Consider the following 6071-nt stretch of genomic DNA (forward strand, 5'->3'; position numbering starts at 1 on the left):
CAACTAGGTTTCCTCAGCTGGAAAAGTGGCCTGAATTTATCACAAGAAGCTGTTGAAGGGTATCTATCACTCACTAAGTAAAAGGCCTGTAGGGGCCCCAGTGCAGCCAGAGGGCAGACTATACCATCGCTCCTGTGCTGGAGAAGGGTCAGCAGCAGATGGGTATAGAGAGAGGAATCTACAAGCACCTTCCTCTTCATTCCACCATTCACTCTACCCAACCATCGGCAGGCTCCAAGGTGAGTCACTCAGTAGCTATGGACTACAGGAGCAAGCTAATGGTGATGGGGTCTACCCAGCCCCCACTGTGAAGTCATTCTGAACCTGACCCTTCTTCTAGGTGCTGTACTTGGCCACAGAGGGAACTCACTGGCATTGGGTAAGCACTCAGCGCTTACAGTGATCGGAGCGCCCACAGGGGCTCAGCATGGACTGCACAGTAGCAATCACTGATCTACTTCAAAGACCCCACTGTGAGAAGGACAGCTCTGTGATGGAGCGTATTTGCAGACAGGAACCGCAGGCTTCAATCTGAATATGAGTGTGCTCTAGGTGAACTCTGGGAAACCGCTTAATGTCTTGGAAAATCAGTTTCTCATCTTCAAAAATGGTAAAATAACAATAATAACATTTAAGACAGCTATTAAATCCACTTGACTAATCCACACCCTGCACCACCAGACTCAGGTAGGAGAGCCTAGAGGTCTACCAGGTGTCTTAGGGAGGCAATAGTCTGTTTCTTCCTGGAGCCAGAAGCCACCTTGTCAATACACAGTATAAAAAGTAAAGGTTTCGAGGAATCCAGACCAGTTTATTTTAAGCATTATATGCATTTGCATTCATAGAGCTCAATTTAAAAAAAAAAAAAAACATTTTCATGATATAAATGCAAGTGAACAAGAACAGAGATTCTGCCAACTCACAGCAGGATTTAACAGTGCTCTCTTGGCCTACACCCTTCAGTCAGAAAGATTCCCATCTACCATCCATAACCTCACATCCTATATCATCATGGCAAGTTCTTCTGTAGCCCAGAGGGACCCCAAAATACATTCAAATCCTTCCTTCACCTCAGCTGGTCTGTCGGACTCAACCCCTTCTGACTCTTGTTTTTGCCAGTCTTTCTTTCTGATCAGTCATCTGTCTGCCTACTAGAAAAATGCCCTGGCCTGGAGGCCAGACCTGTGGCTCCTTGGAGAAAGGCGTTTGCCACTAAGCCTGATGATAACCTAAGTTCCAACCGATGTGGTGGAAGGAGAGAACCGAGTTCCCCAGGTTGTCCTCTGACCTCCACAGGCATGATACGGTGCACACACACACACACACATTTACACACACACATGTGCACACATACACATGCACACACACACACACACACGTGTGCACACTGCACACACTTTTTGTTTTTAGTTCCCTGGCTTACAACCCTCTGCTCTTAACTTAGTGGAGTCTTAGCCCTAAAGCGATCCTGCCAGTCCTCCCCGCTTATGCAAATGGTCCCCACAGTTTTCTAGTCCCACTTCCATTAGGAGAACGTCTTCATCATGTCACCACCAAAGTAGAGACTCTGGCCATAGAACTCCTCCAGCCTGGATTGACACTCGGCTTCACTTGACTGCTCAAAGGCGGCTGTGTATCCAAATGTGTGCTCCCATTCTGCTGGCACTCTCATGGGACACAATTCTCATTTTCAACTCAATGTTAAGACACCGGTCATTGAGAATGTAGGCTGTGTTGATGAAATGCCCACATGTTACATCCCCTTCAACATCCAGCAGAGGCCCTGACCCTATGCTGCTCTTGAAGTCACTGCTCGAACATGCCTGTTACACAAAACTAAAGAAACAAACACTAGTCAAAGGACTTCTCTGAGTCAAGAACTCTAGATGTTTCTACACGCACTATCTAAATCTTAAGATCCACCTTCCTCCCCCTGAGTATGGCAAATTACTATCCTTAGAACTTAAACGGTTCTCCGAAGGTCACCTAAAACATGGTCAAGTTCACATCAGAGCTTGCAGCTTCTGTCTCTGGGTGAGGTGTGTTGGAGGGCTAGCCTTATCTTTATTCCTGTAAAAAATCCCCTCTCACTTACTTCCCTGTCAGCATGAGCACCCCAGTGATGGGCAAGGGATCCCACAGAAGAAAATATTTCCTCAGAAAACACCATCTTACAAAGACTACTTCTCCTTTGGCCACTAAACTGGCTCGTACAATTCCCCGTGATCGGAGCCCAATTTATATGCTAAATGCCATCATAGAGTGATTTGAATATAGGTATGAATACTATGCCTGCAATTTTAAGAGTTTGGTAGTATGAAGAATTCTCTTCTAAAAATTAGCTTCTAGGTTTGGCGGCTTGCAAAAAATCTTGGGATCTTGGGACAAGCTAAGGAATGCCATGGAGAATGAATAAGCCACTCTCACAGAATTCAGATCATGTGATCTGACAAAAGGATCCCCTTTGGGCGATGTACCACCAGCCCAGCAATCAGCATTTAAGCTAGCATGCTGGCTCCCACAGCTGCAATGTAGCGCATCAAGCAATTTGAAATAGGCTCATGAAAAAGTCAACCTAAACTGGCGACTGTTGTCTCTGGTGCTGTTTTGTTGTTGTCACTGCTCTTGGTGGTGGTGGTGGTTTTCTTTTTAATCTTGTGGGTCCAACTATTTTCTCTCAATGAAAAGTACATTTTTGCTAGGGGAAGTCATTGCAAAACCTCTGGGGAGATGACTCCCAGAGTTAGGCGAGTAGTTCTCAGACTAGCATCCCCAACTTGCAGTTTTAAAAAGCACAGGTTTCACCTTAACACATCCAAGTCGGATTCTAATGAGGCCCAAATTTTTAACTCATAGAGTCATCTTGATGGCCAGTCAGGCCTTTTTCTTTCTCTTCACAGTCATATCAACCTGTCAGGTATTTGTATCTTGTATTGTCCCTTTTGAGGGATGAATCTATCAGACAGCCATCAATGTCCCTTCGCTTGCTTCCACCCAAGAGAAGAATGGCTTGACGTGACTGGAGAGATGGGGGAGGCCTCCAGCACACATGGTCCTTTCTCTGCACTCAGTTGTGGCTCCTCCCAAGCAGGCCTGCTCCCTACTGGAATATGTTTTCCAACACGATTCGGCTTGCAAATCGTGCAAGCCACCCGTGAAGAGCTCTGATTTCCAGCCTCACTTCTTGGCCCTCTGACTCTTGTCTTTCTAAACTAGGATTCTGAGCAGGCTGTGGTCCTTGCCTTTGCTCCATTAGAAGAAACCAGCCTTCCATGCTGACTCCTCCCACACGCAGATCCCAAGGGTATCTATGAAAAAGACATGAATCCTTGAAATGACCTCAGTGTTGTGTCCCCAGGTCTAAGGTGGGGAGACTGGAGGTGACTGAGCTGTAAAGGCAGAGACTCCATGAGTGACATCAGTAGCCTTATTAACAAGTCCTGGAAGGTCCCTCACCATATTCACCAATTGAAAACGTAGCAAGACGCTGTCGCCTATGCACCAAAAAGGCGGGCTCACCAGATACCAAATCTGCCAGTGGCTCTCGACTTTCAGTCCCCACAACTGTGAGGAGTGAATAGCTGTTATTCCTAAATCACTCTTGCTGGTATAGAGTAGATCATGAGATTCCTGTCCTCCTGATAAAGACAGAAATGCACCTCAGCAGTAAACTGGTTGCCTAACATGCAGCATCCTGGCTGCAGCCCCAGCATGGAGAAAATGTCCAACTCCAAGCACTGGAAGTCAGAAAAAAAAAAAAAAAAACCAAATCTGCCCATTCATTAATTTACACCAGGATCCTAACCATCTCAGCCTCTACTTCTTAATTCAGACCATCTAGCCCTAAACCAAAGCACAAGTTAGAAGCTTCCTACTCCGCTCGCCCTTGATTAGAAAAGCAACAGACAACATGGCCCCCAAATAAAAGGAAGCTGGGAGGCAAGAATCGTATGAAACATGATGAGAATGGACGCCTCCCAACAAAGCTTTCTGGTGGCATCAGCATTTTAGGGGGTAAAGAAAAGGAAGGTGCACTAAATTGAAAGGTGCTCAGGAAACTCGAGGAAAAGCCTCCCCTCAGGCGTCTTCCCTTGCTGGTGTCAGAGTCTGCAGTCTCTGTTGTTAGGGCACTGAGCCTCCTGACACTCCTCATACACACATGTGTGCACGCAGCACGTACGTAGAACTCTCTTGCTATTTTCCCTTGTGATGCTGGGGTCTCTTACATGCTGAGGGAGCATGCCTCCACTGAGCTACAGCCAGAGTCTCCTTTTAAAACTTTTATAAAGCATTGTGTGTGTGTGTGTGTGTGTGTGTGTGTGTGTGTGTGTGTACATGTGCAGATGTTAGAGGATAGCCTGAAGGAGTCAGTTCCTTCCCTCCACCATCTTGGTTTAAAGGACTGAGCTCAGGCCATCAGGCTTGGCGCCAAACCCAGCCTTACTGTTCATTTTGAGGCAGAAGCTTAATTTGTCATTAAGCTTCCTAAGCTGTACCTGAATTTATCTATAATATAACCCTGACAGGGCTTGAATTTGCCATTCTCCTGCCTCACCCTACAGAGTAGCTGGATTACAAGACAGCCACCAGACCTGTATAACCATCACTTTTGGAGGCCACAAGCAATTGGCTGGCTCACGGCGCTCATGAGGCATGCTAAGTTTGCTGAACACCTTTTAAGTTATTATTGTACAAAAGAGAAATAGCTTTTCCAGATAGATTGCTTTTTTTTTTTTTAATGCGCCAATTACCAACTCCAACCTGTGTTCCGTATGCAAACTCCATTTCACTACAGGTAGAAATAGACAGGCAATTTTGATGTCATTTAGAGAAAACTGCCCAGATCTTTCCAGTTTAAAGGCACAGGTTCCTTTTTCACCAGTCTGGGTTATTCACTGGGTCTTTCTCTCCTTGAAATGGCATCCAATCACATGTCCAAGTGCTGCCTGACAGGTGGTAGTCGGCTCCTTAAAGAGATCCTGACCACTGGAACACAAAGCCCAAAACAAACCATGATTTCCTGCCATTTGCTCTCTCACTGAGTTGTCCGGGGCGATAATTTTATGAAAGCAAAGTGAGCTTTAACTGCCGGTCCTAGCCACGCTGGGAGAATAGACTTCTGACCTCCATGCAGGCCCCTCCCCGCTGGGACCACCTTAAGCAGGGGCTCATTGACTCCCTGCTGCACCCACCATGCACAACCAACACACACATGAAGAGAGGGGCCCACAATCTGCGAAGACTGACAACAGCCAATGGTTGTCATAGGAAGCCTTGGATTTCAAAGTCAGACCTTACATCAGTCTTATGGGTTCCTGGAAACAGAACTGGGGGACACCGGTTTCCTTAATTCTTTCCTTTTTTAATTTAATTTTTTTTTATTTGTGTTGGTGTGAGGGTGTCAGGCCATCTGGAACTGGAGTTACTGACAGTTGTGAGCTGCCCATGTCGGTGCTGGGAGTTGAACCCAGGCCCTTTGGAAGAGCAGACAGGGCTCTTAACCTCTGAGCCATCTCTCTAGCCCCTCCTTAATTCTTGGACAAAAATGAAAATCCCTTGCCTACCACAGCCCATAGACACAGTCCATGCCTGTCCAAGGTCTAAGGAAAAGAAAAGATACATGACCCTTATGTCATGAGACAGAGCTCACAGAGAGAAGTAAATGTGTGTTTTGAAGCTCTCAAGCTGAAGCCAGGGATGAGGCTCAGTTGATAGAGTGCCTGGCTGACATACATGAAGCCTGCATCCCATCCCCAAGCACCGCAGAAACCAGATGTAGTTACACACACACACACACATATGTGTGTGTGTGTGTGTGTGTGTGTGTGTATAAAACCCCAGTATTCAGGAAATGGAAACAGGAGAATCAGAAGTTCAAAATTACCTATGGCTGTACAGCAGGTTGGAGGCCAGCCAACTTGAAAAGGGGGGGAGGGGTGGCTTCAACCTAAATCTCAGAATTTTTATGGAAATCTTCAGACAATATGAGAGGCATTAACCATGAGAGAAAAAGAAGATAAACTGATATTACACCAAGAAGTGACTCAGGAGCTGAAAGACAGAACTGACAA

Source organism: Meriones unguiculatus, chromosome 16, assembly GCF_030254825.1.
Source record: "Meriones unguiculatus strain TT.TT164.6M chromosome 16, Bangor_MerUng_6.1, whole genome shotgun sequence".
Classification (NCBI taxonomy): Eukaryota; Metazoa; Chordata; class Mammalia; order Rodentia; family Muridae; genus Meriones; species Meriones unguiculatus.